This window comes from Hylobates moloch, unplaced genomic scaffold, assembly GCF_009828535.3.
Source record: "Hylobates moloch isolate HMO894 unplaced genomic scaffold, HMol_V3 SCAFFOLD_2, whole genome shotgun sequence".
Taxonomy (NCBI): domain Eukaryota; kingdom Metazoa; phylum Chordata; class Mammalia; order Primates; family Hylobatidae; genus Hylobates; species Hylobates moloch.
In genome coordinates this window covers 24345597-24359233 of record NW_026652277.1, presented here as the reverse complement: position 1 = coordinate 24359233, position 13637 = coordinate 24345597, and the positions used below count along the sequence as shown (strand labels likewise).

The 13637-nt window shown below is 39.5% G+C and overlaps 1 pseudogene; it reads right to left on the bottom strand.

The window, feature by feature from the left end:
• Window positions 1–564: 564 nt before the first annotated feature.
• LOC116474793 (exocyst complex component 7-like) lies at window positions 565–2621 on the bottom strand (annotated as a pseudogene).
• Between the last annotated feature and the right edge of the window lie 11016 nt (window positions 2622–13637).

Below are 13637 nucleotides of genomic sequence, written 5' to 3'. Positions count from 1 at the left end.
GCTGGCAGGCAGTCCTGCCCCCAGTCGCCTAGGGGACTCCTAGGAGATGGAACAGCCCCAGACCTCAGGTCTGTGGGCAATGGGGAATTTGTTTTCTGCACAAAATCCAAGAGAACCTGATTGCTTTTCCTCAGGTCTTCTGACTACTCCTCTGAGACCTACCCACATTTTTGGGCTGAAAAGGAAGTGCTAGTACCCATTTTTGACTGAGGCCAGAGGTTTTGCCCTCCTGCTTTTGGTACACATGAGGCAGCTGTGGGCACAGGCCTCTGTCTTCTTTCTCTCCTATCCTATTTCACAAGCTATCAGTGTCACAAAACCCAAGATGAGAAGGAACCCAGCTTTCTCGGTGAATGCTGGTTTGGTTGGAAACATGGGCTACAGGGAAAAAGCAGAAACCAGGACTAAAGGGCTCAGGGAGGGGGGGCTCCTGGATGGGGCAGTGAAGACAAATCTCTTTCCTAAAGGACTTCAAACTCACCCAGCCCAGAGGCAAGTTAACGTGGGTTTATCTGTCCAATGACCAGCCTAGTCTGGCACAACCAGGCAGGGCTAGCAGAAGACTCAGGCAGAGGTGTTGAAAAGGTGATTGATCATGTCATCCACCTGCTCCATGTGTACATGTACTTCTCCAGGTTCTTGGTGAAGGGCATGCTGCTGAACTTGTGCAGAGAGGCCCCATAGGTTTCCTTGACAATGTTTTTTTGGGCCTGGCCAATCCTGTCCTTCTTCTCTGTGTCTGAAATAGCCCAAGCCTTTTGGATCTTGCACAGTTCTTCAAGGCCATCACTGAAGCCCTTGAGACACTCCTTGATAATCTGCTGCTCCTTATTCTAGAGTTAGACTCCTGGTTGGAACACAAGTATATTGTTCTCTGTGAAATATTCAGTCACCTTTAGCCAACTGCACTGGTAAGTCGGGATCTACTGCTCAATGTGCTCCCAATGGGGGTGCTCAGCAGTCTGCTGAGTCACAGCCACCAGCTGGATCAGCTCAGACTTCAGGAACTTGAGGATGTAGTTGTAGTTGTTATGCAGGAAGATGATGCTCAGAGTTGGGTCCTCATACACCTTGGACTTGCTCAGCAAGTTCAACTGCAGGCTGCCCAGAATTTTACAGATATAGATGCTTAGCAGTCACTTGCTGAACTTGGAACCATGGCTGTGGCTGAAGAACTGGCCTCTTGGGAAGCCAGCATGTCACCCACCATCTCCTGGAAGTCCAGAAGCTGCTGCAGGAAGAGGATGACGTTGCTTATGAGCATGGTGCCATTCTTGGGCATGTTGCATTCATTGTTGAGGTCATTTTTGATGTTGTCCACAAAGTCCTCCAGTGCTTTGGCTCCAATGACCTCTAGGGAGATGATGAGGCCAGGTGATTTGTTCTTGCTGATGGCGGCCATGCCCTAGAGCACCTGGTCAAACTCAGGCTTGCTGTGCTTAGGCACTGTGGGATGGAGAAGACAATAAGCACCACGGAAAAGTTGTGTCAAATGATGGCCTCCGAGCGGGAGACAACATTCTCCCCTTCAAGTATCAGCCCATCCAGCACATCCTGTATCAGAGTCAAAGGTCTTCTCCTGATGGTGCTCAGCAATGATGTCAGCCAGCAACTGATACTCGCTCTAGGTCAGCTTGACGAAGGTACTGACACAGTGGATGTAGGCATCAGTCTCCATGTCCACCATCTCTCCTGGCCAGCAGCCTATGCTTGTCATTCAAGGCCTCGGACAGGTGCTTAATTTTGAAATTATGCTCTTGACCTTCCAAAGGAAGGAGGTTGGAGCATCCCTTTTCTGCAACTAAACTATGCTGGGAATGAACACTGTTTTCAGAAGGTTTTGAGCCTTATGACTTGTCCCTGGCCACTTGACTGGCTTTTTGGTGGGTGTGTTTTTCCTCTTGTTGGGGATAGAAGGAGAGTAGGGAATTCCAGAAAAAGAACTGTTCTTCCAGAAATAATTTCCAGGCCTTGATGAAGTGGTCCAGTTGGCTGGAGCAAATCTTGTAGTAGACATTAATAAAATCTTGGTTGCAGCTGTATTCCAGCCAGCAGGAGATGCAGATTACATCCGGGAGCACACTCTTGGGCAGGTGCTCTAGGGACATAATCTCCTGTACCTCCAGATCATCATCACCAACGATCAGATCCAGGATGAGCACAGGGGATACAAACTTATTGTGCCTGGTCATCAGGCTGCAGAGCTCAGACTCTAATGACTCCTTCCCCTGCTCAAGCAGCAGCTTCACTTAGTTGTGTTCTAGGCTGTCTGGGCTATTGTCCTGGAAATACTCCACAGCCTTCTGAATCTTAGCCATGCTTCCCAGATACTCTTCCTGCCTACCTGTGGGGCTCTCTCTGATGATCTCCTAAGTGTCACTGGCAACATGGTAGGAGTTGATGATGTGGTCCAGGATGGATAGCGTCTTCTCAAAATTATCTTGCAGCCGCTGCAGATTATCTGTCTGCTTGTGCACCAGAATGATGGAATTCTCCAGCTTTATATGGTGGCTCTCATATGATGACAGGATAGACATCATGTTCTTGGTGAGCTGGTCACTTTTCTCCAGGCTGTCTTGAATATAGGACAGCACCTCCTCCTCCTGATTCAGCTTCTCTTTAATCTCTGGCAGCCAGGTGAATGCCTCCAGTGGAAGGATCATAGCTGCAAACCCTATGGCTCCCACTTCCTAGTTTTTTTCCTTAGTGCTCCCCACCCTGCAACTGACTATAAATAAAGGCACTAAGAGCATTCATTGGTGGGAAGGACAGTTTCTTCAATAAATGGTGCTGGGAAAACTGGATAGCCATATGCAGAAAAATGAAACTAGAACCCTATCTCTTACCATATAAGACAATCAACTCAAAATAGATTAAAGATTTAAATATAAGACCCAAAACTATGAAACTAGTAGGAGAAAATATATGGTAAACACTTAAGGACATTGGTCTGGGCAAAGACTTTATGGAGAAGACCTTAAAAGCACACGTAACAAAAGCAAAAATAGATAAATGGGATTATATAAAACCAAAAAACTTCTGTGCAGCAAAGAAAGCAACCAACAGAGTGAAGCGACAACCTGCAGAATGGGAGAAGATATTTGCAAACTATCCATCTGACAAGGGATTAAATCCAGAATATATAAGGAACTCAAACAAGTCAACAGCAAAATAATAATCATAATTCATTAAAATATGGGCAAATGAGCTGAATAGACATCTCTTGTAAGAAGAGATACAAATGGCCAACAGGTACATTAAAAATGCTCAACATCATTAATCATCAGGAAAATGCAAATCAAAGCCACAAAGAGATACTATCTTACCACAGTTAGAATGGCTTTTATCAAAAAGATAAAAAGTAACAAATGCTGGGGAGGATGTGGAGAAAAGGGAACCCTTATATGCTATTGGTGGGAATGTAAACTAGTACAGCCATTATGGAAAACAGTATGGAGATTCCTTAAAAAACTAAAAATGGAGCTAACACATGATCCAGCAATCCCACCACTGGGTATATATCCAAAGAAATATGGAGCATGTTAAAGAGATGTCTACTCTTTCATGTTTACTGCCCCAGTATTAACAATACCTAAGATATGGACTCAATCTAAGTGTCCATCATCAGATGAATGAATAAAAAAAGGTACATATAGACAATTGAATACCATTTAGCCATAAAAAGAACAAAGTTCTGTCATTTGTGGGAACATGGATGAACTTCGAGGACATTATATTAAGTGAAATACACCACACACACAGAAAGATAAATATTGCACACCCTCACTCATGTGTGAAAGCTAACAAAGTTATCTTGTAGAAGTAGAGAGCAATTATTGGAGAACAGGAATAGTAGAGGAAGGAGGGGATTGTCAAAGGTTGGTTAATGAACACAAAAGTAATGCTAGTTAGAAGGAATAAGGTCTAGTGAGGTCTAGTGTTCTACAGCATGATAGAGTGGCTATAATTAACAACAATCTGTTGCATATGTTCAAGTAGTTAAAAGAACAGATTTTGAATGTCCCCAATACAAGTAATGATAAATGTTTGAGGTGATAGATATTCTAATTATTCTGATTTAATCATTACACATTGTATACATGTATTGAAATGTCACACTGTTCCCCATGATATGTACAATTATTATGTGTCAATTAAAATAATAATAAAAGCAAAAAACATATATACCATTTAAAATAGCAGCAAAAGTTGTTAGATGTGATTCTATTAAAATATATATAAGATCTGTATGTTGAAACTACAAAACCATAATGAAAGAAATCAATGAAGACCTACATAAATGGAGTGCTATGTCATGCTCAAGGATTGTTAAGATGCCATTTTCCCTCAATTTGACCTACAGATTTAAAATAAAAATTCCAGCAGTTTTTTTGTGGGTATCAAAAATGTGATTTTTAATATAGCCCCCTCTCAACCACAGAAAAGCAAAGAACTAAGATTAGCCAAACAATTCTGAAAAAAAAAAAAAAAAAACAAAGTTGGAGGACTCCTATTATTGAATTCCAAGACTTACTGTAATGCCTCAGTAATCAAGACAATGTGCAAATAGGAAGAGGATAGACGCATACATCAATGAAAATTGTAGAGAGCCTAGAAATAGTTGATCCACATAAATATAGTCAACTTATTTTTAACAAAGGTGCAAAGACAATTCAATAGAGAAATTATAGTCTTTTCAACAAATAGTACTGGGACAATTAGGGATTCATGCACAGCAAAATGAATCTCAATGTATACCTCACAAATTATACAAAAATTAACTCAAAATATATCAGACCTAAAGGTGAAATGTAAAACTATAAGACTTCTGAAAAAAAAAAAAAAAAAACATGGGAGAAAATCTGTGTATTCTTGGGTTAAGCAAAGATTTTTAGCTACAACACCAAAAGCATAATTCCCAAGAAAAAATAGGTAAATTGGACTTAATCAAAATTTAAAACTCTTACTCCATGAAAGACACCACTAAGGGAATGAAAAGACAAGCCAGACACTGAGAGAAAATATTTGCAAGTAATATTTCTGACAAGAACTTTATTTAGAAAATATAAAGAACTCTAAAACTCAATGATAAGAAAACAAACAACCCAATTAAAAATGGGCAAAAGATTTGAAAAGACACTACACTTAAAAAGATATACAGATGGCAAAAAAGCATATGAAAAGACACTGAATATCATTTGTCACTAGAGAAATGCAAATTAAAACAATCATGAGATACCACTACACATCTATTAGAATGGCTAAAATAAAAAAAAAATGCAATATCAAATGCCGGTGAGAAAGGCAGAGCCCTTATTCATTGCTAGTGGGAATGTAAAATGCTATACCACTTTGGAAGACAGTCTGGCAGTTTCTTACAGAGTTAGACATAGGCTTACCATATGACCCAGCAATCATTCTCTTAGGCATTACCTAACTCTTTTAAAATCTTATGTTCACACAAAACCTGCATGCAAATGTTTATAGCAGTTTTATTCATAATTACTCAAAACTGGAATTAACCAAGATTTCCTTCAGTAGGTGAATGGATGAACAAACTGTGGTATAGCCATATAATGAAATACTATTCAGCATTGAATAGTATTTATTAGCCATTACTTCACTCACCTACATGGATGAGTCACAAATGCATTTTACAAGTGAAACAAGCCAGAGCAAGAAGGCTACATACACAATATAATTCAAACCATATGATATTCTGGAAAAGGTCAAAATTATAGGGATAGAAAACATATCAGTGGTGCCAAGAGTTTAGGGGGAAAGAGGTATTTGACTAGGGGAAGCATTGGGCATCTTTAAAGTGTGATGGAACTAATCTGTGGTACTGTAGTGGCAGATACATGATTCTATGTATTTGTCAAAACACAGAGAACTTTGCAGTACAAAGAATGAACCTTAATGTATGCAAATAAAAAATCGATCGAGAGGTCAACAGATCTCCGGATAGACTGTAGACTCTGACAAAAGAATATAATTGTATTACAAATATATGACGTAACCTCACTGAAGGGTTTGGGGAGAATAAGATGCTCACCTAAGTAACTTTGGAAAATGGTGGGTGTATTAGTCTGTTTTCACACTGCTAAAAAGAACTACCTGAGACTGGGTAATTTATGAAGTAAATAGGTTTAATTGACTCACAGTTCTGCAGGCTTAACAGGAAGCATGGCTAGGAGGCCTCAAGAAACTTAAAATCATGGCAGAAGGTGAAGGGTAAGCAAGCGTGTCTTACCATGGTGGAGCAGGAGAGAGCGAGCAAGCGGGGAAACGCCACACACACTTTCAAACAACCAGATCTCGTGAGAACTCACTATCAGGAGAACAAGGGGAAGTTCACCCCCATGATTCAATCACCTCCCACCAGGACCCTCTCCCAACATGTGGAGATTACAATTAGAGATGAGATTTGTTGGGACACAGAGACAAACCATATCAGTGGGGCTTTTTGTTGTTGTTTTTGTTTTTTGAAGCAGAGTCTCACTCTGTCGCCCAGGCTGGAGTGCAGTGGTGTGATTTTGGCTTACTGCAGCCTTAACCTCCCTGGACTCAGGTGATCCTCCTGCCTCAGCCTCCTGAGTAGCTGGGACTACAGGCGCATGACACCATGCCTGGCTAATTTTTGTATGTTTGTAGAGACAGGGTTTTGCTACGTTGCCCAGGCTGGTCTTGAACTCCTGGCCTCAAGTGATCCACCCTCCTTGGCCTCCCAAAATGCTGGGATTATGGGTGTGTCCCATGTCCACTTTATACGAAAATGGTGTTTTAACTGGAAACTATAAAACAAAAGACAAAAGGAACTGAAGATTGAACATAAGCACTGTTTTCTAGTTGGTAAATTTGTTTCTCCTGAGGATATGGTTTAACAATTCTGAAACTGCTGAATATGTTTACTGGAATTGAACAAGTAAACAAGTTGACAGCAGCTGGTTGGAGCCACATTTCTTATGATTAAAGAGGGGTGTAACAGAGAAGCAAGGTTAGAATGAACCACGTGGTAATAGATTAGAATTGGAGACACCAGTATGAAGTCATGTTTATCTTAATACAGATTCAGAAGAATAGGCACAGAAGTAATCATAGATATATGCAATACATGGTTTGGTACACATACATAGGTTTCCTAGATCTTTCTACTGAAAGAGCCTAGAAAAGATGACATCAAGACAGGAATAAACACACCAATTGCTCAGACCTTGGTTTTTAATACTCTTCTCCAATAAAAGGAACCAGGACTCCCTGGAGAAATGACACATTGTAGAGCTGGGACAGAGAATATACAAGTTGAGCCTGGAACAATTTTTGTCGTGCCAGGAAACTAGAAGTGCTCAAAAAGGATGAAGGCATGTGAGAGGGGCCCAGGAGCCAACCTGAAAGAGCTTCTAATACCCAAAGAATTTGAACAACAAAATAAATGGTAGGTTGGGGCTGGTGCAAAAGTAATTGCGGTTTTTACCATTACTTTTAATTGCAAAAACTGCAATTAATTTTGTGCCAGCCTAATAAAATAGTAACATAACATAGAATTATAATCCAAAGTTTAAAATAAATAGCATGAGTCCATACTGACATAAGTAAATGACTGAACACGAAAATAAAGAAGAGACAGATCTCCTAAACAGAAAAATTCCCAGTAGTTTATGTAGATTCTCCTCCCTCAAGGTGATGTAGCTTAACTCCACATCCCTTGAATGGGTTGTGCTTAGCAGCTTGCTTCCAAAGAGTAGAATATGAAAAGGTGGAAAAGTTACTTTATAATGAAGAAATCTGGTAAACGCTACTCAACCAGGTGATCAAAGTTACCTTCATCGGTGATATGTCATGCTGATACACATACTCCTGATAGAATGTGATGAAAATGAACTTCAGCTCTATGTATTCCCTTCCAAAAACTCATAATGTTTACAAAACAGTGAAAAAATATCAGCCAAATCCAAACCGAGGAGCATTCTACAAAATATTTAACCAGTACCCCTTTGATATTAAGTCCGTAAAAATCAAGACAAATCTGAGAAACTGTCACAGCCAAGAGGAGAATTGGAGACATGATTATTAAATGTAATGTGGTATCCTGACTGGAATCTTGAGAGAGAAAAAAGGACATTAGGGGAAAATTTGTGAAATCTGAATAAAGTGTGTAGTTTAGTTAATAACAATGTATCCATGCTGGTTCCTTGGTTGTGACAAAAATTCCACAGTAATGTAAGATGTAAACAATAGAGAGAACGGTATTGGGTATACGGTAACTCCGCACTATCCTTGCAACTTTTCTGTAAACTATTCTAAAAAGATATATTGATTTAAATCTTAAAAACAACATAGTATATTTTAAAAGAGCATACATAGAATGATCCCGATTCCATATAACTAATACGTGAATGTGTACCAGAGGAAAAACCAAATAGATATGTGACCTCCATACATATTTACCTATCGTCAGAGATATGACGACAGGTAAATTTTATTTCTCTTTTCTGTTTTTCTGTATTTTTCTTTTCTTTTCTTTTTTTCTTTTTTTTTTTTTTTTTTTTTTTTTTTGAGGCAGAGTCTCGCTCTGTCGCCCAGGCTGGAGTGCAGGGCCACGATCTCGGCTCACTGCAAGCTCCACCTCCCAGGTTTACGGCATTCTCCTGCCTCAGTCTCCTGAGTAGCTGGGACTACAGGCGCCTGCCACCATGCCCGGCTAATTTTTTGTATTTTTAGAAGAGACGGGGTTTCACTGTGTTAGCCAGGATGGTCTCAATCTCCTGACCTCGTAACCTCCTGACCTGGCCTCCCAAACTGCTGGGATTACAGGTGTGAGCCACCGCGCCCGGCCGTATCTTTCAATGCTATAATTTAAAACAAACATTTATTCCCTTAGGTAATTTTAAAAAGCAATACTCAAATAAATAGAGACCATGCAATAGAGCAGTGGGAGGAGGGGAATTGAGCTGCTTCTGTGGGAACAGGCTGTTTTTCAGATCACCATCTTTAGCTGACTCAGGAGACAATAATTTCTGGGGTTAGAAGAAAAAATTGAACAAGAGCTGAATCTCTGAGTTTCTGTGATCGTCATTCTTGAGCCACTGTAAGAAAATGATCCTATCTTTCACTTTTCTAGATTAAAAAAACTGAAATTACATGACTCAAACAAGGCCACAAAGTTGATTAGTGTGCTAAGGCACACAAATTTGTTTTATTTGGTCTATGCAGTGTTTCAAAACCACTTGAATATGAATACCTTTAGGTAATGCCTCTTCTTTCTTTTGATTATAGCAAGCTTAGTTCACACAATACTTTTTCAACTCCTGGCCCACGGAGATATTTATTTGGAATCATTGATTTAGGTAAAGTAGCAGAGGTGAAGAACTGTGTACAGAGGTTAAGAATTCTAAGATTAAATGAAAAAAAAAAAAAAAAAAAAAAAAAACAACTCTTTGTGAATTCCAAGAGGGAAGAAAAGTTCTTTTCCATGTGGGTTAATTTCTTGTTCTAGCCAGGACCATTGCATTGCATAAATACTGCAGGCTCTGTGCATGTCACCATATCTGTAAATGGAGCCCTGGAATTGTTCAGTGCACAGACTGCACAGCCAAATGCAGCAGCTCTGACTCTCCATCAGTATCATATTGTAAAAGTCTTGTATTTTATAATGCTGTTTAATGTTCTGTTTTCATAAGGAGTGGTTTTGAGTCACATCTCAATTCAAAACCACTTTCAGTCATCATCACTTCAGTATTTATTGAACATATGTACCAGACTCTGTTCTCTCATTTATTCCTTACACTGGCCTTAACCAAAAGTTCTAATGGTATTTCTCATTTGTAAAATGAGAAAGTTGAGACATACAGAAGTCAAATAATTTGCCCAAGGTTATGCTATGGAGTAAGGATTTGAATCTACATAATAATGAACCTTTTCTGAGGGGGAGTATGTTTATGAAGATATTCTTTGTTTCATTTAGAAAAAAATCTATTTTAATCTATAATACTCATTGATTTTTTACACCAATTAATTACTACATATAATTTTGAATATTATCACTAATATTTGATAACTTTATTCACTTACCTAGGTAAAAGTAACTATATGTAATCTCTCATTTTTACTGTATGCTAAATTTTACTTTTCAAATTACATTACTTTCTTAGTATTTTGCAATGTATACAATGTTTCAATATTTGTCATGCATATACAATGTTTTAATATTTGTCATGGGAACGTTTTTGTGTAATGGTTTATAGACAGAAGTCAGTGTTTAAAATTTCGTATTATCATAGTTGTCTCTTTTGTCACAAGAGTAGATGTAGATATTTTTCAGCTGTCAAGAGTCTGGCAAAATTTTGGCTACTTGGATACTAATTATATTAAAATCTATTAGCTAATCTTCCTATTTAATCTCCTCCTGCAATGGACAGCATAATCAAATGGATTTCCAAAGAGGACATATTGAAGCACAGATGGTCTTAGGGTCTCTCTCAGGGAAGTCAAGTGCTTAGGGAAAACGGGAGAATTATAGCATTTGAAAGAGGAAAAAGGAGTTGCATCTAAGAAAACAGTGTCAAAGCTGTTGAATTTAGTCCCTAAAGCAGCGAGCATGCAAAGATTTTCTCAGATCAAAGTTAATACTATGGATTTTGCTGATGGCTGCTTTTAAATCATCTTTTGAATGTGCAACTGAAAATACAGCTTTCTTTCTCAAGTTTTCAAAAATAAAGACCTTTCCTCTCCTCAGTAAACACATCTTCCATGAATGAGCTGGATATATTTCACGATCTTTAGTAATTCTCAGATCTGCATCTCCAGTGAGACCTCTCTCCTGAAACTCAGAGCTGTGTCCAACTATTTGCAGTATACTTTCATTTGAGTGCCTTAGTGGAACTTCAAATTCTTCCAGCACTAAGTCGGCTGTCACCATCTCTCCCACCACACGTGGCAATAGCAACCACAATAATGACAACCACAACAAATCAATTTTACCTCATGTATTTTCCATTTAAGGCCTGGAAAAGCCAATCACTCAAATTAGCTCCTTCCTTCAATCTACACATAGAGTTGATTACTAACTTATAAAGATTCTATTTCCTTAATCTTTCTCTCATCTCTCTCTGTCTCTTGCTCCCAGGGCCATTTTGTATGCTTGTCCTCCTCCCTGCAGTTATTATGAGAGCCTTGACAACAGACATTGTCTAACTTAGAGCTAAAAACTTTTTTTTTAATTTTTTTTTTTTTTTTTTTTTGTGGAGACAGGGTCTTGCTCTGCCTTTCTGGATGAAGTGCAGTGGCACAATCATGGATCACTGCAGCCTCGAACTCCTGGGCTCAAGTGATCCTTCTGCCTCTGCCTCCTGAGTAGCTGAGACTACAGGCATGCACAATCCTGCCCAGCTAAGTTAAAAAAAAATTGTAGAGATGGGGTCTCACCATGTTGGCCAGGCTGGTCTTGAACTCCTGGCCTCAAGTGAGTCTCCCCCATCAGCCTCCCAAAGTGCTAGGATTACAGGTGTGAGCCACTGCACCCAGCTATAACTGAAACATTTAGTAGGCCCCTAACGCACATCATCCAACAACAAAATGTTTGTTGTTGGAAAGAAGGAGAAATTAATGCATTGCTACAGAGTTAATATTATGAGAAGTGTGCCTGTGTTTGGTCATTTGACTCCAAAGTGAAGGGATTTTGTTTCCTTTTTTTTTCTTAACCCCATCATCAAAAGGTTTAAAAGACTTTTGGAACTTTTAGATATTTCAGAAAGAATTTTCCCTAAACTTTGTGACTACATGAAAGTTAAATTTCAAGTATGTACATACATTTATTTTTAAACCACTTTAATCATCTGTGCTTCTTGGAAAGGCAATTTGTATTTGGTCTGTCTCCAGGATTGGGCCTTAGGTGTGGTGTTTTTCTAATGGTTTTCCTCGACCATTTCAGGGATAGAACTAAGCCCTAATTGTTGTAAAATACCCATTGTACACAATGAATTACCTTCTCTTCTATGCATATTCCAGGATAGTACTAGCTCTATGCCGTCTGGAGAACTGAGAAAATAGTCACTTAAATTATTGTCTGTTTTGTGGTTCACATGAGAAACTCCAATTGAGAAAAGCTGCAAGGTCTCAAAAAAGGTCCTTAGGAAATGTTTCTCATAGATTACCAGAGATTGTGATTTTCTTACCAATGGGTTAATGGCTCAGTCTCACTTTTTCCTTGCTAGTTTATCCATTCACTGCCTCCTGTCCCAGAAATCAAAACACACACACACACACGCGCACACACACACACGCACGCGTGCGCGCGCGCACACACACACACACCCCCCAAAACAATCCCACTAGTCATGGATATGATGTTAGCAAAATACCTTGTTTTTATCTTTCAAGTCCTCTTTAAGCATTCTCTTTACCAATATTTAGACTCAGAGTTGGAAATTTAAAAAAAAATCTAAAACCTCTACTTGATTTGGAAAATCTTTTTCCTTGGAACTAGGCTGGCATGAAAGGAACAGGCCTCATGGAAAGCTGTGTTTTCTTTTGCTTCTCTTTGGGAAGCAATGGTTAAGAGCTGTGATGGCAAACATGAAAGTAAGCCCAGCTCTTTACAGTTGGCCTCCTTTGAAAGGCCTTTCCTTGACCCCTATTCCCCAGGAAAAAAAAAAAAAAGTTGCTAACAGGAACATCACAAGGTTCCATTGATGAAATGTGTTGAACCAAACCATGTATGATGACAACTAGTGGGTGGAAAACATTTCCCCAAATCAGAACTGGGTATCTGCCCTCCACGTTACTTCACTGGATGCCAAAAGGTTATCTGTGAGGAACTAGGAAAGGAAGTATATTTGAAAACATCACTGGAACTTGTATACAACATCTTAAGGTGTCTGATCCTTTTATGAACTGTTGACAGCTTTTCGCCATTGAAGTCTATGTGAGAGTTGCCAGCCAAGCGAAAGGAGGAAGCAGGGCCAGAGTGCTTGACCAAGGAATCCCTAAGAGCTGGTTAGATCACAAGACATGAGATGACCAGGGAGAGGAAATGGCCCAGAATTCCATGAAATACTCAGGCATCTGTATCAGCAGTTTCATCAGACCTATTTTGGCCACCCAAATGATTCTCTTTGAGTTTCACTTCCAGTATCACCTTCATTCAAGGATCCAGGCAAATGTGAATTCCCAGAGCACTCAGAGAAGCATGCAGTAGCTGAGGATTATTAATAATCATTACAGTGCACTAAATCAGTAACGGCGCTGAATCAGGCCATCGTGCAACACGCCCTTTTGTGTTTATTAATGGTCATGACAGTTGCTTAATTGGGATAGTAGTTCTGTTTAATTGGGACATATTTAGTGCTACTCAGGCCAGGTATCTTCCTCTTGCTCCTGCCGGGTCTGTTTGTTCTTCGTAAGTTTCTCAGTATTTCTGTGGAATGTGCCTGATGCCAGCTGGTCTCCTAAGCCTTCCCACGCTGGGAAGTCTTCTGGGCTGTGGCTTCTGCCTGAGACACTATCGTCAGTGTTAGATTAACAAGCCATGACTTAGAAGTCCTTTGCTTAAAAATGAGTATGTCAGGAAATAAAGTAAAAAAATTAGCCAGGCATGGTGACATGTGCCTGTAGTCTTACCTTCTCAGGAGGCTGAGGTG